The 27,604-nt window shown below is 46.1% G+C and overlaps 1 protein-coding gene across 1 annotated transcript in view; it reads left to right on the forward strand.

Moving 5' to 3' along the window:
- LOC146810478 (uncharacterized) overlaps nt 1-27,604 on the forward strand; it is a 220,511-nt gene that overhangs the window by 139,292 nt on the left and 53,615 nt on the right. The window lies entirely within an intron of this gene.

Raw genomic sequence — 27,604 nt, forward strand, 5'->3', positions numbered from 1 at the left:
TATAACTAGATCCTTTATGCTGTTTCCCTCTGGCAGCAGCATAGATGGCAGGAGGGTGGTCATTAATGAGCATGGATATTTAGGTCTGACTTGACAGTGCATGCATAAGCTCGACCTATTGGTGTTGCCAGTGCTTGTTACAGGACGGTGTTCCACTTTCTCAGCCTTGCAAATTCATCCAGGTCTTACCTAGAGCAATTTGGATGGTCTAAACCCGGGGCTAAGCGCAGTTAGTTGAAAGTGAGTATAGCACTCAAAATAAGAGTCTTCGTTTGAGATTTTAATAGCCAGTCCCCAAGGGTTGTAATGGGAAAGTTGCCTGGGAGGCTTTAATCATCACTTGTCCATCATGGGATATTCTTTATGTTCTTATCAGGAACTTCGTTATCCTGAACACATTTCAAAAGCTTCCAATTACCTTTAAAATTGTAAAGTGATGAAGGTTTTAAAATAAATTAAAAACATACACGCATACATTGAATAAGGGTGTGTTGTACTGAACCTTCAGATCTACTGTGAGTGTGGTTTTATAAATAAAATGATAGTTTAGTTTAGGTATGCTTTAGTTAGCAGGACAAGGCTACATTACAAAAGAGTGCTTATTTATTTTGCTGTGCGGGAGCCACACATGTTCATGTTTTTATTCTCCTACAGAAAATCATAAAACTCCAGCTGCAAATTGTGGTCTGTGTTTGCTAAGCTTGTTAAGTAACATTTTCATAGCTTTGTACCTGAGGGAAGAATAAGCAACACTACAAGGCTATATTGGCTGTTATGAAAGCGCAGAAGCAGCTTATTGTGCAATGGTTTTTCTTCCTCTGTGTAGCTAAGCTATGCAAACGATTAACCAATGGAAATTATTTGGTAGTAGGCTATGTCTAGTGTGTTATGCAAACTAATAGTTTGCTTGGTTTAAATGCCAGCAACATTAGAGTGCAGCCCATTTACGAAATGTCATGCTATGAATATGTGTGCTTTCATTGTCTAGACCATCACAAAAAAGCATGCTATTTGGGAGAAAGGCAGATTTATGCAGTATTTGTTGCATTTAGCTTTTTGATCATTCGACTTGACCCATATAAACCCTTATTGAAATAAATCCTTAATGAGAGGGCTACTCATTTATGGTCCTTGCTTATGCTAATTACTTGTTTAACTAACTTTTGCCATCTGTAATTACTACGTTAATAATTTAATATATCTACAAAAGAGATTAATGTCTTAAGGCTTTCCCTGATGTTAAAGGTTAACTGGCTAATTATTTACATGCAAAGACTCTCCCTTTCCTACGACTGACCCACCCACAATTAATACATTTGGGCACGTCAACACTACCAGCCTTCCAGCACGCTTAGTACGCTCTATCAGAAGCCATATTCAGAGTTCAATGTTGATAAGCCCCTCTGATCATCCTCAAACGCTTTGCAGTCAACTTTAGAGCAGTTTATTGTTGAAGATCCTTTTTTTCGTAAGGGATTATCTCAAATAGCATTCAAATCAAAACCTTCAGGACTCATCATCTTGTGACCCAATGGGAACAGCCAATAAAAAGATGGATCACCTGGGGATGGAAGTTTATACCACTGGTTGGTTTGCACTTTCTGTTACTAGGATTGTATGACCAATATTTGTAGATTTCCTAGTTATTTCTTGAGGACAAGAAGCACGGGATGTCCTCACAAATGATATATTGTATCTAATTTCATAAGCTCCTTAGCTGATTTAACTCCAAGAGAGATTGTCCATTCTCTCTTCTTGAGAGGTGTTTCCTGCCTACGTGTAATGGGGATGAAATGTGAGAACCCTTGGAAGGCTGGTCTGGGTTCTAGATTACAAAGATCGAAGGAAATCCAATGCATAAAGAAAGATTCGGGTACAATAAGATCAGTGGACCTTGAGAAGGGAAGCCCATCCACAACACTATATTTAAGAACTAGTACAAAGAAGAAACTGGGATACCAGTGAGTTCAAATCTTCTGCAATCTCCAGCAAAAGTTGTATTTAAGACTAGGATATGCTAATGCAGGAAGAGGAGGATCAGCTCCCTTAGCCACACTCTTAAAAGTGACAGAACCTTCAGTCAAATCTGGGTGGCTTCTTTATACTGACTCCTCCATTCAGCGCCCTGGTAAGAAATCTGAAAGGAGAACAATAGTGCCTTTGTTCCTCCTGTCTTGTAGGGGCATGACAACAGGAGCCTGATAGCTGGACAAAATTGAAAATTACTACTCTCTTCAATTTAAGACCTACCACCACTAGTACTCGGGCCTTCTCTAGCACATCTACATCAACTGCAAAAAGAAGTTGCCATTGTATACGACATGAACTAAGTGGAGGCAGAACCAAGAAAACATTAAAAAAGAAATGTGAATTCTCAATACTTCCTGGACAAGAAGAACGATCTAGCAGTAGTCTGTGAAAAATTCTAAAGAACAAATCTGCTAAGAAGTTTGTAAAAAAAACAACTGAAGATAAATGTCAGGATTTGCACCCATAAAATTATATTCATGATTCAGAATGGAGGTAGGCTTTCCTCAATAAATCTTCAAGATGCGTGGCTCCACATACATGGTAGACCATTGCAAAGGAGTTTTTCGAGGTTGCAAGTGGCAGCTCCAGCATTTCAATTCAAGGCTTTACCTTTTATTTTGGCATGATATTAGTGACAAGAGAACTCTCAAAATGTATGACCGTGGTGGCAATTCACCAAAAGAAGCAAAGAACCATCTTTTCCCCCAACCTGGGTATTTATCTGTTAATATGAAACACCTTCGAAGGAGCCTAAATAATCTCCATTCCAGGGATCTAGTTTTATCAGTTGTGCCCTTCTGTCAATTGGAAAAGGACAGACCCCACCATGACAGAAATAATTTCTGAGAGATTCTAGATATAGAGCATTTCTTCTGAAGGAGATATTCATATCTCTTCTTTGGAGGAGTAATCTATCCTCTAGTATCATTCACTGCTAACAAGGATAGTACAATGCAAGATGGGAACAGTGGCATCCTGCACCTTTCTGATTTCTCATGCCAAACGGAACACAAGATCCCCGCATGCTTACCTCAACACTGAAAGACATAAAATGTCAGGAAACTACGAGTTTGAAGTGTTCATTGCACAGAAAGTAAAAAATCCCTACTGTGGTCGTGAGAGAGGACAAACTGAATGAAGCAGGACCAGGAAGTAACCATTATCTCTAATACGTCTTGTTAGACTTGGGGGCCCCTTTTAAAAATAGTCATTAGTAAAGCCAGTAGATCTCTCATTTGGAATCTTTTGTCTTTGCCAATACCCTTTAGTGATGCTCAACAGCCATCAGGCTTTTTTCCAATGCTGTGCAGCATCGTCAAAAATAAATAAAAAAGGTATGATGCCCAAACCGCTGCTGGTGGTAGTGTAATTTCGATGGTGTGCATGTGTGATGACAAGTGTGCAGGCATGCGTGATGACGTATCGTGCATGTGCCAGGACACATGTAGGCATTCGCGGAATGACGTTTTTGCTGTAATTGTTTATTCACAGATCCAAAATGGCGGATAGCAGTGCAAAAAACTAGAAAAGGACTGCAGTGGGCAGATAATGGAGGAGCAAATGAGGGAGCGGTTGGGGTAAAGAAGAGTAAAGGATTGCATGAGAGAAAGAGCAAAATAGGGGCTATCAGAGAGGTACACATGGAGGGAAGAACACTGAGCTTAGCCGCGGGAGAAATAAAAACATAGAGCCCTCAGGCGAAGAGAAACACACGAAAGTGACAGCAACACATGGAGCAGGGGAAAAGCATTTGAGGGTGAGTTGGGTGGGGCAGTAGTACACAAAAAAAGAAAAATAGAGCACAGAGGTGGGTATTTGGGGATAGGGAAGTGAGAGATGGAAAACACCTGCACTCTCATGGAGTGCTTAAACAAAAAAAGCAAAAGTTGAGGAAAAGTGTTGGTGCTATCTATTACATAATCTGTATGAAAGTCATAATACTCATAGCACCCAGATGCTCAGTCAGGATAGTGCTAACCTCAAGAAAAGATGAAGGAATATGTCTCTAAAGACCAGATTCAAACACCATTTAAAAAAACAATTGTAAAGATGGACTAAAAAAGGGTGCTTGAGATCTGAAATTTGGAAACCAATAAGCCTTATTAAAATGTTAAATTGCCTTACACAAGATAACAAACTAGCACTCATAATAAATCAGTCAAAGGCATAAAAATCAATTGCCATAAAGGGTCTTCGTCTTAGAAATAAAGGCAGCAAATGAGCAAAATCTCAGATAGACTAAGTCGAGTGTGCAGCAAATCGAAGGAATCGGGCAGCATCCCCAATAGAAGCCCAAAAAGATTCTGGCTTATCCCCAAACTTTAGGCCAATATCGCAATAGAAATGATGGAAATTGCAATGTCAGCATGGTGCCAGCAAATGTTAAAAATCACCTTTCAGCATTATAAAACGCCATATAATCCTACCATCCTAACACTAACCCACTACATGAATATTGGTTTGCCCCTTTTGAATTAAAGTCATCTCGAGGTGTCAGAATAAACTACTTAAGTGAACAATAAAAAGAGCCATAAATGAACACAATGCAGTGTGCAAGCAGGAAGAGCCTTCGAAGCTAGCCAAAGACTTTCTTCCCTCAGAGAGTTGCTTGAGAACAACATGTCATACAATGCCGCATGCAGTACCAATGAGAAATATAAACAAGCAATGAGTATTAAGAAGTCAACAGCCATGTTTTATAAAGATGGAGTTGAGGCCTAGTTAAAATTAGGCCATAAAAACAGTTCTACACATCATAGATTTTTCATTTCGATTGCAAACAACTACTATTATTAAGCACATATATATATTTCTAATTAAAGAAAACTCCAACAAAATCCCTCCTCTGATGATTATAATCATCACTAAAATTCCACTATTACATTTCATAATACAGCATGCATCATTTCTTCTTTTTTTTAAACAAATTTTATTTAATTTTCCCTGGCACATGATGCACCAGAGCCCACAGTATACATTGTAAAGACATAGCTGATCAAGAGTACCAATTATATCGTACAACATCTTAGTCTGCAAACTTGCAGACCAAACAACTAAAACGTAACATAGGTTACCGTATAATTTCTTGAACGCAGAATGGCTAATCTTACATGGGTTGATGACAGGGCTACACATTTTGAATATCATAGTAATCAAGTAGATGTATAGACCTGGTTGTATGGAGGGTCTCTTTGCGGTAGTGGGGTAGATCTATGTCCCGATATGCCGCCCAGCACAACCAGATTTTCCTGTGCAGCCCTGTGCCTGAAAAACTGCAATCTCTGCTCCCATGCATCTGTCCATGGCCATCTCCCATCCTCCTGTTGATGGTGGGGATGTCTCTTTCCAGGCCTGGGCAATATCTCGTTTGGCTAGCGTTGAGGCCCAGGAAAAGTAAGTGTTGCTTATATTGGTTCTCCCCAATCCCCTCAGTACTTTGAAGCAGAAATATCTTAGGGTCCTGTCGTAATCTTGCAGTAATTGTAGGAAAAATGAAGGATTGTTGTAGGCAAGAGGTAAGAAATAAGGATTTATTTCTATGAGCTAAGTATATCAGGACAAGCAGCTTGGAAGGTAAAAGCAGGTAGAGTCCTAACGACTTCCTGTTCATACAATAACATTCCAATTACCTAATCAGATTCTAGTAATGGAACTGGAACTACACTTAAAACAATACACCATTACTACACATCTTCCTTCTTAATGACATTTTACAAATACTATAATTATACAAAGCACATATACAAATAATAAAAATAAAAAAAACAGCATGAAACAAACAAAGGCACAACAATCAAAAACGCACAAAATCATCAAGTTTCTTGGGAGCAATAATGCGTCTGCCAAATTTGCTGGTTTTGTTTTCAATGGTGAAGTCATTGATCACCCCTTTACCATGTGCGTCCAACTCTCTAACCACCTCCTGATGCTGCCCATCAGTTTCCTCCAAACAATCAGGGGGCTGACCACCGATGTTATCTTGATCATGAGAGACTTCACCATTTGCTCCATCCTGCAAAGTCTGAGAGTCCAAAAGAGGTATAGATTGTGCACTACTCTCAGCTTCAGTGTTCCCAAACATCTCATTGCGTTTCTCAAGGGAAGGAAACATATCCATCCACCAATAGTCTCTTCTTCCTTCCAAAACAAATTTTTTTGTAACACCAGGATCTGTGGAAATCGCGATTCGACTCATATGATGGACACTGCCGTCGTCAAGTTGCACCGTGTTTCTCATTACCCTGGTAATGGTTCTAGGTTCCGAAAACCTGGGTTGTACTTTGCTCGACTTTTTTGCTAGCTTAACCCTGACGCTTTGTCCAACTTTGATACATGGTTCTCTAATGCCGTGTTTAGCATCAAAATATAATTTATTTTTGCATTGTGAATTAATGATGGACTCCCTTACAAGTTCAGAATCCCAGTCATATTTTCTGCTTCTACCAATCCATCCTGGAATAATTTTGCAATGGGGAAATCTACCTCGCATTAGGCGAAAAGGACTCTCCCCAACCGTATCATGGGTAGTAATTCTATATGACCAAATCAATTTGCTAAGCTCATCATCCCAATTCTTATTGCCTTTCTTTGCTAACTGTAAAATGCCTTTTAAGACTCTGTTCACTCTCTCTACCACTGAATTTCCCCTTGGGTGATACAAGGCTGTGAATTTCTGCTCAATGCCAGTGTTTTTAATGAAATCCTTCATCAAGTCAGACTTGAATTGAACTCCATTGTCTGTTAGTATGGAAGCTGGAAAACCTTCTCTCAAAAAACATTTTTCCAGAAAACTATTAACTGTGTCCGTATTTACTTTCGTGACAACCTCAACTTCAAGCCATCTGGAAAATAAATCCACAAGAACTAAAATGTACTTGGTGACTCCATCCTGCCACACTAAGGGTCCCATAATATCTAGAGCAACTTCTTCCCAGGGTAAATTTGGGCATGGAAGAGAGGACATAGGAGGATATAGTGGCTTCTGTGCTTTGTCAGAGCACTCGCAATTAATACATTCCCGTACAAATCTTTCTATTTCTAAATCAATCCTAGGCCACCAATACAGTGCTTTAATGTTCCTCTTAGTGCGAGAAACTCCTGTGTGTACTTCGTGGCCAATGACAATGATTTTTTTTCGCATCCCTAACGGGGGTATAATTTTTCCTCCGCTGCACACAAAATCCCCATCTAGTCTCAATTCATCACGAACTTCCCAAAATGCTCTCAGTAAAGTATTGTTTTTGCAATCATTGGACCAACCTTGGATGACCTTGTTTCTAACCATCTCTAAAATCTTGTCCTTGTCACACTCCTCGTGCCAATCATTTCTGTGTAAACCAGACGTGTCATCAAATACACCCGCTACCGAGAATTCACACAAAGGATCAAGATCAATCTCTTTCATGGGTAGAGGAAGTCTGCTGAGAAAACAACACCTGCATTGGCGTCACAAGCACGGACTACGGGTTCCCTGTAAAACTTTTGCAAACTACATCGGAAGACGACAACTAAACTCGTTCCGAAACATGAATCATCATTTTTAATAGCCGGGACTTTGTCCGGAGGAACCTCAACCCACGCCAGCAGAAAGATACACGACCTCGTCAGGCTGACAAGTTCTTTTGAAAAGGTCTATATTCAATATTCGCAAGTCTCCCCTTGGTTGGCATTGGCTGCGAGTGAGCATCTGGTCCTGATGAGAATCCCCACAACTCGAGGGATTCGAAACGCGTAGACCTCTTCGCTGTGGGCTAATCGTACATTTAACAACTCAATCATTTTCAAACTACTACCATTAGGCTGTAAACAAGTCTTCGATAGCCCCCCCCTCTTTTAAAAAAATCGTCATTCTAAACTGTCATTGAATATTTGTCTCAAGTGTCTCACAGTATGATTGAGTAGTATGGATGTATGGTATGATTGACTTTTGTATGCCAGTAGCAGTGTCGTTTGTATTTGTGTAGGCAATGTAAATATTAATGTTGTATTGTTTTTTTCTACTACTTGTGCTAATTTGTTCTGTATAAATAAAACCGTGCTTAAAAATGAGTTAATGAAGCATTGACCCCCAAAAAATTGTTGATTAAAATCAAACGGAAAAAGTGGTTTATAGTGGTACTGTTTTGTTCAGTCCATGATCCGAAGTATCTTCTTCATATCTAGTGCAGCATTGGCAGTACTTTCGTTGTGTTAACTGAGAAAATCAGCTATGACATTTTTTGTACCCGGGACATATTTCACCTCGTAAACTTAATCCTGGAGTCGCATCGACATTCTCGCAATCCTCGCTGAAGCTCTAGATAGACCTTCAGTCGTGAGTAGTTTCATGAGAGGTTTATGGTCGGACCGTAACAAAAATTTCCTCCCCCATATAAACTTCCTAAAGTGTTCCATGGCCCAAACACAGGCTAAAGCCTCTCGCTCTATTACTGAATACTTCTCTTCCGTTGGAGAAAGGGAACGAGATGCGAAAACTATGACTACCTCTTTACCATGGTCTGACATTTGAGATAAGACACCTCCTAGGCCTGTATCACTGGCGTCAGTCGTGATAATGGAAAATGCCTGTGGGTCAAAACCCTGTAGCGTGGGAGAATAAGCAATGGCTTCTTTAATGCTAATGAACGAACTCTGACACGCACCCGTCCATACAAACGTAGCCTTGTTTTTCATTAAAGTATGCATTTCGTAGGTTTTTTGTGCAAAATTATTAACAAATTTCGAATAAAATTCAGCCAAACCAAGTAAAGATCGGAGTTCATCCTTTGATTTAGGTGAGGGTGCATTGAGAATGGCCTCTACAAGACTACTTTTTGGTTTGATGCCTGAACAACCAATTTCGTGTCCTAAATAGGTGACTGATTTCTCAGCAAATTTACACTTGCTGCCTTCAGCAACCAACCCATTATTTCTGAGAATGGTCAAAACTTCTCTTAAAATCGTGTCGTGATGTGTCTTATCTTTCCCCATAATTAAAATATCATCTTGGAAGAATGCAACTTCTCGAATGTGGCTGAAAAGGTTTGACATTAGCCTCTGAAATACCGCAGCGGCTGACGCTAAACCAAATGGCATGCGCTTAAATCTATAACAGCCAAACAGTGTACAGAAAGTGGTGAAATACCTGCTACTTTTCTCTAGGACAACTTGGTGATATGCCGCTGAGAGGTCCAAAGTGGAAAACCACTTTGCATTCCGTGTCAAAGATAGCATTTCATCAATCCTAGGAAGAGGGAATTGGTCAACTAAAATGTTGTCATTGAGGTACCTTAAGTCCACACATAAACGGGCCTTACCATTAGATTTGCGTGCTACGACTAATGGAGAAACCCATTCTGCTGCTTCTACAGGTTCAATGACATTGTTATCTAACATTTTTTTAAGCTCCGCTTTAACCTCATCCCTGACAATAAAGGGAATGTTCCTTGCTTTGTGTATCTTGGGACTAGCTCCCTCCTTTAAACAAATCTGATGTGTAAATTCCTTTAGTTTACCCATGCTATTAGTGAAAACTTCTGGAAAATCTTGCAAGACCCATTTCTTAGTGTCTTTCCCATCACAGGAGACTAATACTTGTTCTTTGCTATTAGGATTCAGAATGATGTCTAACAACTTTTGATCTTTCCATCCAAAAACTGATGGACCCTCTTTAGCTACATACAACTTTCCCACAGCTTATCTTTCTTTAAAACGGAAAATTAGGGTCCTGAAACCTAACGTCTATTTTATCCCCCATGAAGCTTTCGGCAGAGACATCATTAGGCTCTAACCATTCACCAGTTTTGTTAATGAACTGGTTTTTCCATACCTCCTGTGACACTATGGTAAATGGGGATCCCAAATCGGCAGCTAATTGGACTACAATACCCCCTAAAGAGACCAGGCACAGAGGTTTAGAGGATGAGCTACCAGTGATGTTTAGTACCACCTTCTTTTTAAATCTGCGTCACTGGAAGTTCAAGAACAATCATCATCTCCTTCTTGTACGCACTTTACTTTTCCCTTTTCCCTTGGAATTCTTGTTATGTTTACGTCTACACACTCTAGAGAAATGCCCGATCAAGCCACATTCTAAGCACTTAGCCGATTTGGCTGGACATTTCTCGTATGCTGCGGAGTGTGAGTAGCTCCCACATCTGTAGCAAATCAGATTGCTAAATCACTTTGTTTCTACACTGCCAGATTTTTTTTTCCCGTGGAATCTGGTTTGCTTTTGTCAAACCTTGTGCTTCTGTGATTTTTATACACTACTTTTTTCCCACTTACTTTACCAACAACTTCATCTGTACTTGTTCTGTCATGAGATAGTGTAGCTTTGGCACAACGTTCTGATAGTTCAGCTTTCTTGACCATAGCAATGATGTCTTTAAGACAACTTTCTCCTTCTACCCATAACTTATCCTGTAAGGTTATATTCTTGGTGTACATGACTACCTGGTCTCGAATTAACTCATCATGCAGTTGTGTAAATCTACACTTGCTTGCTAATTTCTTTAATGCAGAAACATATTCCTCTATTGTCTCGTGTTTGTCTTGTTTCCTGTGGAAAAAGGAATGTCTGGTGACAGCAATACAAACAGAGGGAGAAAAATGATCATCAAGATCCAAAATAGCCGATTTAAATAACCCTTGGTTCTCTCATGTTTATGCAATTCATTGAATATGCGTAAACCTTCAGGACCTAATTGTAATTGTAATCAGTCTTCTATAGCGCGTAGTTACCCTCGGGCATCCCAGCGCTTATTCAGACACACCCTGGCCAAGACCTCATCAGACACAACACAGAGGAAATAAGTAGGATTTCAACAGCTTCCGGAAGCGAAGAGTGGCAATTTCTGAACGCAGCTCCAGCGGGAGCGCGTTCCAAAGGGTGGCTGTGTGGACCGCAAATCGTGTGCCACCCGTACGGGCCTTACACACCCTAGGAACATGGAGTAGGAATTTCTGGTCGGAGCGCAAGGCTCTGGAGGCTTTATAGGGCACCACTAACTTCCTTAGAATAGGGGGGCCTTTACCCTGCAGGATTGTGTGTGCTATGCAGAGAGACTTGAACTTGACCCTCTCCCGCACAGGGAGCCAGTGCAAGGTCTTCAAGGCTGGTCTAGCCGACTGTCTCCTAGGCACGTTGGTCAGTAACCTGGCCGCGGCGTTTTGTACTTGCTGGAGCTTCCTCAACGATGCTTCCGGGGCGCCAAGGAAGATCGCATTACAATAATCTAGCCTTGATATAATCAACCCCTGGATGAGTAACTTCCTTGAGGTGGGAGGAAGAAGGGGCAGGACTTTGCGGGCAGAGCGAAGAAGCCCAAAGCAAATCCCTGCCGTTTTCTTCGCCTGGGTCTTAAAAGAATGATCCTGCTCCAACTAGACTCCCAAGCTCTTGATCTCCTGCTTGGGGCAGGGGAGATCCCCCAGGCAGCTAGGCCAGCTAGACAGAGGGAGTGAGGGAGCCTTATGCCCCAGCAACATAATTTCGGTTTTTGAACCGTTCAGTTTCAGCGCTGATTCGCACATCCAGGTATACACCTGGGACATGCATTGATGCAGTACATCTGGATTCTTCACCAATTGGGAAAGAGCCACCACCAGCTGAGTATCATCGGCGTAGCTGATGATTTTTATCCCAAATGGCGACACCACATCCTCCAAGGGGGCCATGTACACATTGAACAATGTGGGGCTCAAAGAGGAGCCTTGTGGCACCCCACACTGGAGGGGGATTGGTGAAGACCGCTCGCTGCCCTCCCAGACCTGATAAGTCCGGCCAGTAAGAAAAGAGCGAAGCCACTGCAGCGCCACGCCTCTCACCCCCGCATTAGACAGCCGTTGGATCAACACTTGGTGGTTAACAGTGTCGAATGCTGCACTGAGGTCCAGGAGGATCACTGCCACTGACCCTCCTGAATCCAGAATGCTTCTTGCTTCGTCCACAACTGCCAATAGGGCGGTGTCGGTGCCATGACCCGGTCGAAAGCCGGTTTGAGTCTCTCGTAGCAGACCGTTGGACTCCAGAAAGCCGGACAGTTGATGGTTAACCAGCCTTTCTGCGATCTTACCAAGTCCCGGCAGCAGAGAGATGGGCCTGAAGTTTGCCAAGTCCGATGGATCCAGACTAGGTTTTTTCAGGAGAGCCTTTACAACAGCTCTTTTCCAGCCCGGTGGCACCACACCCTGAGTAAGGGATATATTGATGAGGTTCATGACCAGGGCCGCGATGACAGATGCCACCTGTTTCAGAAACCTCATCGGGGCAGGGTCCCCTGGAGAGCCGCTCTTCATAGAGCTAAGCTGCTTTATGACTTCCGACTCTGATATCGGGTCAAACGAATACAGTAGAGCATGTACTACTCTTCCTTGGCTCACTGAGTCAGTGCTCTGTGAAGCCCGAGGTAACAGAGATAAAATATTCTCTATTTTCAGATGGAAGTAGTCCGCGAGTTCCCTGCACTTCTCAGCGGGATTATCATGGGTGACTGGTGGCTCAGGGACTTTAAGGAGCTCCTTAACCACTTTAAAGGTCTCTCTAGAAGAGTTGGACACGTTCTTTATTTTTTCCTAAAAAAATTGGGCCTTAGCACCGCGCAGGGCATTTTTGTACATCCTAATTGCTGCGCGATATTCCTCCCGACTGGCCACCCCCCAGTCCCTAATGAGTACAATAACATTCTCTTTTTCCTTTCAGGGGAAAATGTTCCACTGATATCTTCTAAGTTCGCAATATAGATGATGAAATACTCTTTCCAGTCCAGCCATGCTACTATCGGTTCACCCGGGGTTGGTAAAAATTCTTTTGGTGAATTAATGTGTGAATTCGAGAAGTTTCCATCCCCAGTAGTATTATTTCTTGCATCTGTGGTTGACGTATTGGTAGGCATGCCAGAAGAGAATGAGGCAATAGGGAATTCCCAGCAATCAAATAAAATAAAGGAAATGAATCAAAAATATGTGAGTCCACCTCTTCCTCAAGAATATGTGAATTAACCTCTTCCTCAAGTATAAAGTCTTGTGCTAGTACATTAGCTTAACTTCAAGAAAATTTCCCTGATATACTCAGCTGATCTGTAAATAATCACGATGTTCAGAGCTGCTTATTGAATGTGCCGACTGCAAACAAAACAAATTTTCCTTTGAAATACCTTTTACACGTTGAAGGACTTCCCTTTAGGACAGTATTTAGTAGCGCGCGTTGTTTTCCAGGTGCGCGCTAATACTGTGGAGGCTGCAGCATGTGAGAGAGTGTATCGGAGATCTCGCTACTGTGCTGCCATGGAAACGTTAGAAATCAAGATGGACGCTGGTAACGTGATGTGGTGACGCTCTGTGACGCCATTCACCACGTACGTTGTGTACGTTCTCGGTCTTGCGCTAGATGCAAGGATCAAGTCAGAAGAAATGGCTCGCGGCAAAGTTGTATTGAAAAAAAAATTATGCTCACCAAATGCATAAACGCTCACACACTTGTGCGGCGACACCAATAATCCTGTAAGGGAAGTCCGTTTCCTCAACGTAGAACGGCTTTTCGCTGCTTTTTCAATGAAGGGGTAGGCAGGACGTTTCCTTAGTTGCCAACAGCTATCACGGATCTTGCTTTCTATAGATCGCGATGAATAAAGATCCGCTTGGTGTTTTGGCAGGACGAAGATCAAACAGTTTTCCCCAAAAAAATATTACAGGAAACAAAAAATGGTAAGATCCCCAAATCGTCGCCAAAATTATGTCGTAATCTTGCAGTAATTGTAGGAAAAATGAAGGATTGTTGTAGGCAAGAGGTAAGAAATAAGGATTTATTTCTATGAGCTAAGTATATCAAGGACAAGCAGCTCAGAAGGTAAGAGCAGGTAGAGTCCTAACGACCTCCTGTTCATACAATAACATTCCTATTACCTAATCAGATTCTAGTAATGGAACTGGAACTACACTTACAGCAATACACCATTACTACAGGTCCATTGGGAGATCCCATGACAAGAGCTGGCCCAGGTAGGACGAGATTTTACGCCAGAATGGCTGCAGCGCCCCGCAGCTCCAGACTGTATGAAGGAACGTTCCCTCTGCATCCCCGCATCTGAGGCACATAGGGGACTGAATGACACCCATCTTCCACAAGCAGGTACGTGTGAAGTATATGTGGTGAAGGTATTTGAATTGGATAAGACAGTATAGCGTGAAACTGCAGCACCACGGGGACTGGCAAGGGCCTCTGTCCAATCATTGTCTGTTATGTCTGGCAGGTCTTCCTCCCATGTCCTTCTTGTTTTGTGTAATGTGGTGTGGGTGGTCAGTGCCTGGTAGATCTGCCGCATCTTATGTGCCCCTAAGTCCCCCATCAATAGACGGCCCTGTAGGGGGTGGATTTCTGGTAGATCTTATAACGGGCAGATCAGGGGAGTCAATGCATATCTCAGTTGTAAGTACCTATAGAACTGTGTCTTATGCAGCTGAAAGTCTTGTTGCAGTTGATGGAACAATTTATGGGTGGTACCCTGCATAACATCAGGAGATGTCCAACAGGTCCCATTTGTGGAAGCCAGGGAGCTCAGCCACAGGGCAAAGATATGTGCCATGCCACAATGGGGTCATCTGTGTCAGGCGGTTCAGCCAGCCCATGTTTCTGACCGTGTACCGCCAAAGCTGGATGACTGTTCTGCTGGCAGGGGGCAGGAAATCTAGATTTGTTTGGCTATAAAGAAGCCTCTGGAGGGGGACACCCTCCATCCCCAAATGTTCCAACACAATAAGCTGGGTCTGCCTGCGAGCTGTACCACCATTCATTAATAATTAACAGGTGTGATGCTACATAGTAGGCGTATACGTCCACTGCTGCAATTCCCCCACAGTATGTCGACTGTGTGCAAGTACCCAGTGCTAATCGAATAGCGCCCCCATTCCATAAGAATTTATTTAAGATTGCATTGACTTGGGTGAACCATGTGCGGGGAATATTATATGGATAGTTTTGCAAACGGTAAAGAATCCAAGGTAGGGAGACCATTTTAAAAATCATCGATCGTCCATATAATGACAATGGTACGTGGGACCAGATTGCGCTTGCATCCCGTAGGCTTGTGAGTAGTGGGTTAAAGTTGTGGGTCCACGAGGTCGCGGGACAGGGTGCAATGAAGACTCCTAGGTATTTGAAGCCGCCGGTCGCATGATATAGTTTTGCGGCCCATGTCCCACTGCCCTGCTCCCCACAGATAGGAAATAGCACCGATTTGGAGGGATTAGTATCTAGTCCCGAAGTCTCCCCAAACACCCGGAGAATCTGGAGGATTCGAGATCCCGAGTACCTAGGGTCCATCATGAAGAATAGTACGTCGTCCGCATATATTACGCAATTCTGTCGTATCGCGTCTGCGTCCACTCAAACCCTCTGATCAATGGGTCTTGCTGCACCCAGGATGCCAAGGGCTCTACAGCCAAGGCGAATAACAACGGAGACAGGGGACATCCCTGTTGTGTACCACGGCCTATAGGGAAGGATGCTGATCTGTGTCAAGCTATCCGGACGGAGGCCGAGAGGTCTGTATAAACTAATTGGACATATGCCAGAAAATGCGGGCCAAAATTAATGGATCTGAGGAGTTGAAATAGGTATGTCCAACTTAACGAGTTGAACGCTCTATCTATGTCGGCTAATAGAGTAGCCGCGGAACGGCCCAACTCGGGGGCTTTCGCAATCTCATTGTGGACCCGCCGGATTTTGTGTCGAGTGGACCTGTGTGGCAGGAAGCCAGACTGATCTGGATGGATTAACTCGAGAATGCATGTGCAGAGGCGGTCTGCGAGAACTTTGCCCAATAATTTGGGCTCAAAGTTGAGGAGGGAATTTGGGCTGTACGAGGATGGGTCTTCCGAGGGGCGACCGGGTTTGAGAAATACGACGATTTTGGCATGCCGTCAGTCAGGGGGTAATATGCGTTGTTCGAGGGCTTCTTGTAGTGCTTCCAGCAAATGAGGGCCCAGCGTTGCCATATGTGGCTTTAAAAATTCACTTGGGGGGGGGGGAGGGGGGTGGCGTGGCTAGCAGCCGGAGAAATTGGAGGCAGCCTTGGGAGTCTCCATTGCCCTGAAACCTACCCCATCAATCCGTACAGTTATCCGCTGGTATTGGCCATCGTGAGGCAAAGGAGGGAGTGTCGGAACGATCGGTGCCTCTGATGCCCTTGGTCCGGAATCCATCCGACGTTCCACGGCGTATCGGCGCTGAGTGAGAGGAACGCGGCCTATCCTGGAGGTCTGAGCCGGGGACTAAAGTTGGCCCAGAGCTGCCGTTGCTGCACAGCGCGATCTGGAAGCCACTACAAAACGAGCGCATAGCGAGACCACGGACGGTGGCCCGACCAGCCCCCTGGGGGGTGTACGATCGGACGGAGTGAGGCGCTGAGCGCACCCTCTGCAGAAGTGGCGGATCCGAGAACCTTGAGGATCGGCGAAGGCTGTGCTCCGTGACGCGGCCGGACCTTGGGGAAGACCGGGAGAGACTGGTGACGGCTGTGCGGGCCCAGACCAAGACGGAGGACGTCCTGAGGCAAGAGAACCAGTTAAGGGGCGGACAATAAGGTGTGGCAACAGGGGTCAGAGGGCAGCCAGGAGTTGTGCGACCGGCCAGAAACATATTGACACACCCTGACAGGTGGACTAGAGCACGCACCTTCAAACATTGCCCCCACGCTCCTGCAGCTGCTATTACTGTAGACCTCTCCTCCCCCCGGGGTGTTTAAAGACGCTGGGGACCACAGGGGAAGGTAATGAGTGCGGCACCCCGTTGCAGCTCGCGCCACGGATGACTGACCTGTGGCTCAGGGTCGCAGCTATATTCCAGGCATGACGGTGGCACCAGCCCGAAACAGATAAACAGCGCTAGGATTTCCCAGCCTAGCAGCGAACTGCACCGGCCACACGATATACCCGCCACACGCTACACAGCCTCCAAGAGAAGGTCCAAGGAGTGCTGAGCCACACAACCTTTTACGGCTTCCTCGGCCCCCCTCTGACGCAGCAGTGAGGCGACTGGTCTGGGGTGGAAAACCTGATAGGCCGCGTGTGTGATAACAGCACACTGGCAGGCAGCGGTCAGTACCGCCCCAGCACCAAAGCGTCTTAAAACAGCTTTGACTACAGCCGAGATGGGGAGTAGAAGCCAGAGGGGCCCGAACCAGGCGAAGCTGAAGAAATATGCTTACACCAAGACACAGCCAGAGTCCGCGTAATATAGCGCCACACCCACATCAAGTTCTGTGGCCGCGGAGAAGCAGGAAGTCACATTACAAGACATTTTGACCATACTAAACAACGTTCATGCATCTCTAAATTCCCGTATTGGGTCACTGTCGATGGAACTATTCCTGATTCGTTCTGAATTTAATAAAATATCTACTAGGGTGTGAGAGGTGGAAACCACAACGAAGACTCTGGTGAGCGACACATCAGCTCTTCAGACACCAGTTCGACAACTCGAGGCGAACAACATACTGATGGCTGCTAATCTCGAAGACCAGGAAGGCCGCTCAAGACGGAACATCATCCACATCATAGGTGTGCCGGAACGCACAGGTGGTCCAGCCCTAGATCTCTTTGTTGAAGACCTTATTACAGATCACCTCCAGCGACGGGGTCACTCAAACTATTTTTCAGTGGAAAGAGCACACCGAGTTCCGGGGGGACAGCTGAGACCGGGGGCGCCTCCGAGACCCATCCTTGCTCGCATTTTCAACTACAGAGATTGCGACGTGATACTACAGACTGCACGCGCCGCCTCACCACTGCAACTTGAACACAGCACCATCACAATCTTTCCGGACTATACGCGGCAGTAACAAAGTAACTTTGTGGATTCCTCAATGTCAAGAAGGAGCTCAGGAACCGTATTCAATGCTGATCCCAGCTAAGCTGCGTGTAGAGGTCGAGGGCAAGGCATGGTTTTTTGTAATGCCGGAGGAGGCCCAGGAATTGCTGGAGGGCTGGCGCCGAATATCGAGGACCGATCGTAATGGCAGAAGAGGCGGACAACGTGTGGAGGAGGACTCACTGGAAAGACCAGAGAAATGGGAGCAATGGACAGCTCACCGCAGGCGACCGGTGAAGAATGAGCACACCCATACTATCACTGATCACCGGCACTGCTGACTGGACCGGCTTCCGGCATATGCTGATCGACAGACTGGTCCCAGAACTCTTTGAGTAGGTGTTAATGTGGCGGGTGTATCTTTGCAGAAGGTTGAGCGGACATGCGACAGTTCTGAGACAATTATCTATATAGCGGGGCTGCATCTCGACCGCACTGAGTGCTGAAAGTGACAATGCCATTAAGATACACCTTGATGCAAAGGGAGGTTTGCCGGAGAAGCGGGTGACTCTCTCCCCCATTACGGTATTGGGGATAGGTATTAAGATCTCTGCGAAGTTGGGGAGGCGGATAGTTACGGTTCCATCAAGCAGGGAGTGGGGAGGAAAGGGTGGGACAGTTTATTGATTTAGGTTATTTGTTGTTTATATGTATATTACGGGTAGCGGTTAGACAGCACCTTCTGGACATCACGCCTCTGACACAGTGTCACTACATCTTCAATTACGAGCACACAAGAAATAGTAGAAACGGTAGTACAGGACCAGCGGGGGCCTGATCCGCCCACACCCCTCCACGCACCAAGTACCCCCCTGACATTATTCACATTGAATGTCCACGGACTTGGTGGCCAGATTAAGAGGGGGCTGGTTCTACAACACTTGAAATGACACACTCCGGCAGTAGCCCTGCTTCAACAAACGCACCACATGGGCTCTTCCTGTAAAGCCCTGGACCGGTGGGGATTTAAGATGGTGGCAGACTCCAAGTTCACCTCCGGATCACGGGGGGTGGGTATCCTAGTGTGGAAAGAATTCCCGGTAGTAATCAAACAGACATGGAAGGATGAGCAGGACCGATTTGCAGCCATCACATGCCAATGGGAGGGATGGACTTATAATTTCAGTATATATATCCCTCCGGCGCTCCACTCGGTAGCTTACCAACCCTCAGCACATTTCTGCTCGCCCTACCAGAGGGAGAGCTCCTGATTGGTGGAGATTTCAACACGGAGGTCTCTGGTACTTTGGATCGTCAGCCCCCCAGGGTCTTAAGTGGTGGGGCCCCTAGCTTCTCTGGGTTCCTTGAGGCGTTTGGCCTTGTTGACGCATGGCATTTCCGTTACCTCGATACCTGACAGTTTGCCTTCCATTCAGGAGTACACAATAGTCTATAGACCGTTTTAACCTCAGCGGACAGTATGGGACACATACTGGATATCACCACCCTACCTAGAGGTATATCAGATCACTCTCCAGTGGTAGTGACATATGCGTGCCGGACTCCGACCCGACATCGTATTTACCCCATATACCCCAGTTATCTGCAGAACTCTAAAATCCTTAAAAGTATCACTACCACAACGCAACACTATTTTAACGACAATGCGCACTCCGTAGATTCCCCTATAACACATTGGGAGACCTATAAGATGGTAATTAGGGGCCAGGCCATCGCATCTATAGTAGGTCACAAAAACTAAAAGAAGGCAGAGATAAGTACCCTAGATATGGAATTGGCCCAAGCGGAGGGGCTTCATGCCCAACATCCAACGAGAATGACGGCCCAAGCTCTTGCTCTTAAGCAATGGGAATATGAGAGATACCTAGAGGAAGACACTACAAATAGACTCCAGGCCACGCAGCACAAAATATATGAGGTTGGGGATAAGGCGGGGAAACTTCTGGCCTGACTTGATAAGAAAGAACGTTCCAGTCGATGGATTGCACAATTACGCACGGGCGATAAAGAAATTACTACAGACCCACAGGACATAGTGAATCAATTAGCAAAACACTACTAACAGATTTACACATCGACATCCTCGACAACGATTGAGGAAGTACACACCTTCATCAAAGATATTAAGATGCCCACACTAACACCGGATGCAGCCTGAACACTTGATGCTGACCTCACCGCAGATGAGATACAATTGGCAATTGGGGCAATACAGTCAGGGAAAGCGGTGGGACCTAACGGCATACCCATAGAACTTTACAAAAAAACTGCTACCACCTTTATCTGTATCTTCTAAATATGTACAGTTCTAGCCTGAAGGCAGGGGAATTTCCGCGAGATCAGCGTATTGCCACTATAGTCACAATTCATAAGCCCGGGAAGCCTGCTGAGGATTGTGCATCATACCGCTCTATATCGTTAATTAATGCAGAGGCCAAAATCCTCGCTAAACTCCTGGCGGCCAGATTGACCCCTCATCTTGCCACCTTAATACACCCGGACCAATCCGAATTGATGCCCAACAGGAACATGGCCCTTAACCTAAGAAGACTACATGGAGTAATGGCGCGTATGTCCTTTATTCAGGAAGAAGCAGTCATACTCTCCTTAGATGCCCGTATGGCCTTTGATATGGTTGAGTGGCCCTTCCTCTTTGCAGGGCTGAGACACCTGGGTTTCGGCCCAAAATTCTGCGCCTGGGTGCGATTGTTATACTCGGGGCCGTTGGCTCATGTGACCGCAAACGGCCACTTATCGGAAGATTTCCCATTGGGGCGGGCAACGCGTCAGGGGTGCCCTCTCTCACCGCTTTTGTTCGCCCTGGCTCTGGAGCCACTGGCCGCATGGATTCGGTGGACACCGGATATCCGAGGGCTCCATTGGGCAGATGGATGGGAGGATCGCATATCCCTGTATGCTGATGATGTGTTATTATATATAGCATCCCCCAGACGGTCCATCCCTGTGCTGTTGAATATATGTGACTTATTTGGTCGGGTCTCGGGGTACACCATCAATTGGGCCAAGTCGCTTATATATGTACTGTACGGCCCACCGCCACAGTTCCCGCAAGGGCGCAATCTCCAGATAGCACAGGGAGGTTTTAAATATTTAGAAATCCATATCACGCTGCTGTTGGACGAATTTGTGAAAAATAATCTCATGGCACCTTTGGAACGACTCAAACGTGACGCGGTACTCTGGCAATCCTTACCGTTGGCGTTGCTCGGGAAAGCTGCACTTTTTAAGATGATGGCGCTTCCCAGGTTTCTTTATGCCCTACAGAATACGCCGTTTCTTATTCCGCCAAGCTACTTTAAGGCAATAGCGGCGGAAGTCTCTAATTTGCTCTGGGGGAAAAAGCCGGCATGCATTGCCATTAACAAATTAGTTAAGGGCTGGTACAACGGGGGCATAGCTCTTCCAAACATACAGCTATATTACTGGGCGTCTCAGTGACGGTACTCAATCAATGGATCCATGCACCACAAACGGATCCCGCGTTTAGAGCGGACAGACATCGGTTGGGAGAGGGAGGAATAATGCGGGCATTATACACTAGAAAGCAGACTGCCCCACTGATTGGACCTACGGCGCACACCGTCCAGATTTGGTACATAGCACTCAAAAAAACTGGGCTGGGACGGTGTCTTTACTCAACTCACTCCACTCTGGGAAACACAACGATTAGGACGACTTCGGAATAGTAAGGGCTTCCGCCGATGAGATTCTATCGGCATATCAACGGTGGGGGACTTATGGCTCAAGGGAGAGGTAGCTACCTTCGCCCACCTCCAAAAACAGTTTGAACTGGCACCCTCTGAAATATTTAGATACATACAGATCAGGCATGCGCTGAGGGCAGCTATTCCAGCTGGTACCATACTTCCGGAGGCCTCCACCCTAGAGGACAGGTTGCTGACAGACTACATGACCAAGATGGCCACTTCCCTCACCTACTGCAAACTTGCCAACAACTTACCAGATCCAAGGATGGCCCTCCGTGAACGACGGTGTGAGAAGTTGGCCTGATATATGATGTCACTAATTCTAGTGTACACCTTGTATCAGTCCAAACAACCCTTATGGTGATTGGTTGTAAAGTCAACCTTATAGACCAGCTATCCTTGCGGTAGCATGGACAAGAGCAGTCTTAGGCTAAACTCTGTATGGCATGTGAAGCCAGCTGTTATACCATATGTAATCCCTTGAATACCAAATGAAAGGACACCACAACAGATATATATAAAAATAGAATGTATTTATTCTAGTCAAACCCTCAGCACTCTTTATGAGATTCGAGGTAAGTACAACACAGTCTTATTTAAGCATACATTAAGTCACACAGGTAAGTAATACAGTTAGGCCCTAGGGGCCACGCAAACCATATACTAAGTAAGTGGTATAAGAACCACTGTCACGGACACAGGATAGGCCTAGGCCTAGGGAATCGCTGGGGCTACACTATACTACCAAAGGTTAGGAAGTGGGAGGCCCATGGGATTCAGGTGCAGAGTGGAAACACTCACGCGTAATGCGTAAAAGTCGATAGAAATGGAAATTAACAGTTTTAGGACACTTCTGGTATAGCTAGGAAGTCGATACTCGGAAACTAGACCCTTGGATAGTCAATACCCTTGTGAGCACCGAAGTACTCAAGTTACCTAGCCCACAGGCTGCGGGTGCATAGGTGAGAACTTGCGTCGGGTTTCGGCGTTGACTCCTATGGATGCCTGAAGGAAAGTTGCTGACAGGCAGTCAGTGAACAGTGTCCGGTGGATCCCAAGGATGGAATCAAGAAGGAAGGATACCTGCAAGCAAAAGGGGCAGAGTCTAGGTCACCAGCCAGGAGCCGGAAGGAACCAGGAAGGAACCAGGCGATGTCGTGAAGATGCAGGTGAAGAGGTGAAGCTTGTCGCAGCAGCCACGGGTACCAGGAGGCGTTGAGGACGACCAGGACCAGGAGGTGAGCTGTCCCACGAAGGCTCTTGCTGTCGGCTGCGTCGAAGTTGAGTCAGGACCCAACAAGCCTTGGCAAGCGGAACCCACGCAGGATGGAGAACTTGCTTCTGGTGCAGACCAGGAAGGTCTGGGGTGCTTCTCTTTCACAGAGGAGCGGGTGCCAGTCTGGAGGAGCCGGACCAGCAAGGTGAAAACAAAGGTTCGTCGTCGCAGAGGTCACTAGCCAACGGGCCAGCAACCGGACAACACGTCGAGCAACTCAGGTGCAGAAGGGCCCCACGCAGAACACATGAAGTGTGGGGAGCTGGTCTTCTTTGCAGATGGTGCTCGGGATGGGGGCTTCTCAATTCCCCAAGCACAGCCTCGAGTGAGCCTCGGATGTCGCGCTAGTCAGGTACTAGCCACTTTTCCCAAGTCGCCGGTCCCTCGTCGCCTCCACGGGTCTCAGCTTCGCTGTAGATGTGGATCTGGGTCAGAGGTGTCTGGAAGTCTCGGCGCTGGTCAGTCTCTGCAGTCGTCCCTCGTAGGATCAGTCGCAAAGCAAGCAGCGGTCGCTGGATGGTGCCTGGTTGCCTAGGGTGGTCACTCCTTGGCCACAAGGGAGATTTCTTCAGTCTTCTTCCTGAGGTCGAATGTCGAAGGTCCAGAGTTTCTGTACAAGTTGCAGATTCAGGTTAATCTAATTTCTGCAGGGCTCAGCTACCTACTGATATACTGGGCTAGTGGGCTGGGCTACCTGCAAGGTCTCTCCTATGGGTGGGACCAGGAAGGGGAGTGGTTACACCCCCTTTCCTTTGTCCAGTTTCGCGCCAGAGCTGGGGCTGGAGTGCCCCAGCACCGGTTTGAACTGGACTATGCATGGGACACCTTGTGTGCCCCAGGCAGTGTCTAGTTTCTTTCATCCCTCCCTGCCCCAATACACTAAATCCTGTCTAGGGTGGTGCTCGCACCTCCCAAGGCAGGAAACCTATTGTCCAAGCCTCCCTCGCTGGAAGGACTCCCAGCAGCAGGAGGTCAGACTTGTGTCTGTGGCAGCAGCATCCATTTTGTGATGCTGGGGCTCTGGTTAACTTTAACCGGGTAAGTAGGTTTCAACATGTCTTCTCCCTCTAGAAGGGAGGAATAATATCCTCAATAGCCAGAAATGGTATGGGTTTGATAAAGCCAAACCATAGTTACCATAACCGTTTAAGATTATAAGGTACTTTAAGAGTATATGGTAGGCTATATCATAGAACAGCTATAAGGACATGGTTCCGAAAGCTGCAGACAGGCTCAGCTCATGCTAGAGCACCATCTCACATGTTACCAAGCACTCTGCCTCCAGGATTGTTAAGGCCTGCCATAGGAGTGGCTGATAGGTACACATGTGTCTATGTATAAGGTAGGTATAGGAATACTACACCTAAGCAAGGAGTGATTACACGACCTTGCCCCAGCTGAGTGATCAGCCAGTTGTGTCATAATGGAAGGCCAGGCCAGGGGTGGCATAATACATGCTGCAGCCCCTGGTAGGCCTAGGTCACACCTATGCCCTGGGTACCTAAGGTACACTGTACAAGGGCCAATAAGGTGATCCTAACCAATTGGGTTATGCACCTAAAGTACATAGTATAAATTTAGAGAGAGAACAGCTGGGCTGTGGGTCTGATTGGCAGGCCCACAGCCACATCTAAGTCGAAAACCAGTGAAGCAAAAGCAAAAAGTGGGGGTGAACATAGAAAGCAGACCCTACTCTCCTACAGACGGTCCAATGAACTTGGGGACTTAGATGACACAGACTGGCAGGAGGCGCTCTCCTCACTGCGCAAAGTAGCGATATCCTCCAGACTAAGACTGGTGCAACTAAAAATAGTACACCGTACATATTATACTAGAGTGACCCTACATAAAATAGGGGGAGGGGGCGACAACTCGCTTTGTCTCCGGAACTGTGGGGTGGAGGGTACTTTTTACCACACCTTATGGCAGTGCCCACGTATAGTGCCCTATTGGACGGAAGTTATGCAAACCATTACTCAAGTGGGTGGAGTCTCAGTGCTGCCTGAGCCCAAACGGTGTCTCCTAAATGTCTGGGAACCCACGGATCTCACTCACGCTGCACAGGCTTGGGCAGAGCTTGGGATGATGCTCGCAAAACGAAATATAGCTAAATTATGGGGGTCACATTCCATTACAACACTCCACGACTGGCGTATTGCCAATACACAAGCCCTATTAGCTCGCTATGATAGGGCTCATTATGATCAACTAGAGGACCTTTTGCAACACCTGCCTGATCAATACAAATCACAGGCCAATGACCTCATCCAAGAGGGTAAACTAATATCAAATGCCTCCATCAAATGTGCATTAGATGCAGCGGACACCGCCTCTAGGGCAGTCAACACAAGCGTATTGCTTAGACGCCACGCATGGCTACGCATTTCCGGCTTTAAGCCGGAAGTACAAACGACCATTCTTGCTCAACCCTTTAATCAGGAGCAACTATTCGGACCCGCAGTAGACACTGCATTAGAAAAAATGAAGAAAGATAATGAGACTGCCAAATCAATGGGAGCATTGCAGTCTACCCAACCCAGAGGCTCCTTTCGTCGCTCCTTTTATAGAGGGGCTTCCAAAAATGTGGGAAAAGACACCTCCTCCACCTTCAAAACATCAGGTCAAACATCCCCTAACAGAGGATATAATAGAGGAGGTTACAGGGGAAACAATACTAATGGCCGAGGACGGGGCAACAACAACACCCGCACCTCTCCAGCCACTAAACAGTGACTTACCACCACTCCCCCCCAGACCATTCCACTCCGGTCGGGGGAAGACTTAAACAGTTCCTACCTGTCTGGAATTCCATCACAACAGACAGGTGGGTAAGACAAATTATCCAGTCTGGCTACTGCCTCGAACTCATAAACACCCCCCCAAACATACCACCCAAGCACCGTCCCATGTCGTCTCACCACCTCACGCTCCTCAAACAGGAAATTCAGTCTTTACTACACTCCACTACAACATCAGGGCACAGGAGTATATACTCTATACTTCCTCATTCCCAAGAAGGACAAGACCTTAAGACCCATACTAGACCTCAGACTACTAAACCAGTACATACAATCGGATCATTTCCACATGATCACTCTCCAACAGGTCCTTCCATTACTTCAACAAGGCGACTTCCTTGCCACATTAGACCTCAAGGACGCATATTTTCACATCCCTATGCATCCCGCTCACAGGAAGTATCTACGATTCGTGGTAGACGGTCAGCACTATCAGTTTACAGTTCTCCCATTCGGAGTAACAACCGCACCCAAGGTATTCACCAAATGCTTAGCAGTTGTGGCAGCATATCTCAGGAGACAACAAATCCATGTCTTCCCCTATCTGGACGATTGGCTCATTAAAGCCAATACTCTAGAAAAATGTGTTCTCCATACTCACCGCACTATTCAAACCCTACACAACTTGGGATTTACCATCAACTATCCCAAATCTCAACTACAGCCCTCCCACGTACATCAATACCTGGGAGCCACCATAGATACATCCAAGGCCATAGCTTATCCCAGCACAGCCAGGATAGCCAACATACAAAATCTCATCAAAAAATTTCAAACACAACACTCTCTTCCAGCGAGAGTGTTCATGCAACTCTTAGGCATGATGGTGTCATGCATCTCCATAGTACCCCACGCATGCCTTCAAATGCGTCCCTTACAGGAATGTCTAGCACAACAGTGGAACCAGGCCCACGGACAACTTACCAATCTGGTGTTGGTGGACAGCCGCTCACTTCGTTCACTGAAGTGGTGGAACACCATCAACCTGTCTAAAGGGCGGCCGTTCTAAGAGCCTCTTCCACAAGTTGTGCTGACCACCGACGCATCTCTCACAGGGTGGGGAGCCCACCTCCTTCAACACACCACTCAGGGCAGGTGGACCACTCAACAAAAACAGCTCCACATCAATCACCTAGAACTTCTGGCGGTGTTCCTAGCACTGAAATCCTTCCAAGTGCATCTAAAAAACAGAACTGTCCTCATCCGCACGGACAACATGACCACAATGTATTACATACAGAAGCAGGGGGGGACACATTCTCTACAACTGTCCCAACTTGCACAACAAATCTGGAGATGGGCAATTCCCCAAAACATCTACCTGCTAGCAGAACACCTCCCAGGGGTTCAGAACCAGGTGGCCGACCTCCTAAGTCGCCACACACAGCAAATACACGAATGGGAATTACACCCCAAAGTCCTACTCCCATTCTTCTAAAAGTGGGGACAACCAGACATAGACCTGTTCGCCACACAAGAAAACGCAAAATGCCCAACCTTCGCCGCCAGGTTCCCACACCCACGGTCAAAGGGCAATGCAATATGGATGAACTGGTCAGGCAGATTTGCGTACGCTTTTCCGCCTCTCCCACTCATTCCATTTGTGGTACGTAAACTGAAACAACAGTCGCTAACACTCATCCTAGTAGCTCCCACTTGGGCACGTCAACCCTGGTTCACCACACTTCTGGAACTATCGCTAGTTCCACATCAAAAACTGCGTCTCTCCCCGGATCTATTAACCCAGAACCATGGAGAAATCAGACACCCAGATCCTCAAACACTGAACTTGGCAATCTGGCTCCTGAAGTCTTAGAGTTTGGGTACCTCAACCTTCCTCCAGACTGTATGAATATCATAAAAGAAGCCAGAAGACCTACTACTAGGGCATGCTATGCTGCAAAATGGAAAAGATTTGCCATTTACTGCACTAACAATGACATACAACCACTGGATGCTTCCA

The sequence above is a fragment of the Triturus cristatus genome, chromosome 7 (genome assembly GCF_964204655.1).
Source record: "Triturus cristatus chromosome 7, aTriCri1.1, whole genome shotgun sequence".
Classification (NCBI taxonomy): Eukaryota; Metazoa; Chordata; class Amphibia; order Caudata; family Salamandridae; genus Triturus; species Triturus cristatus.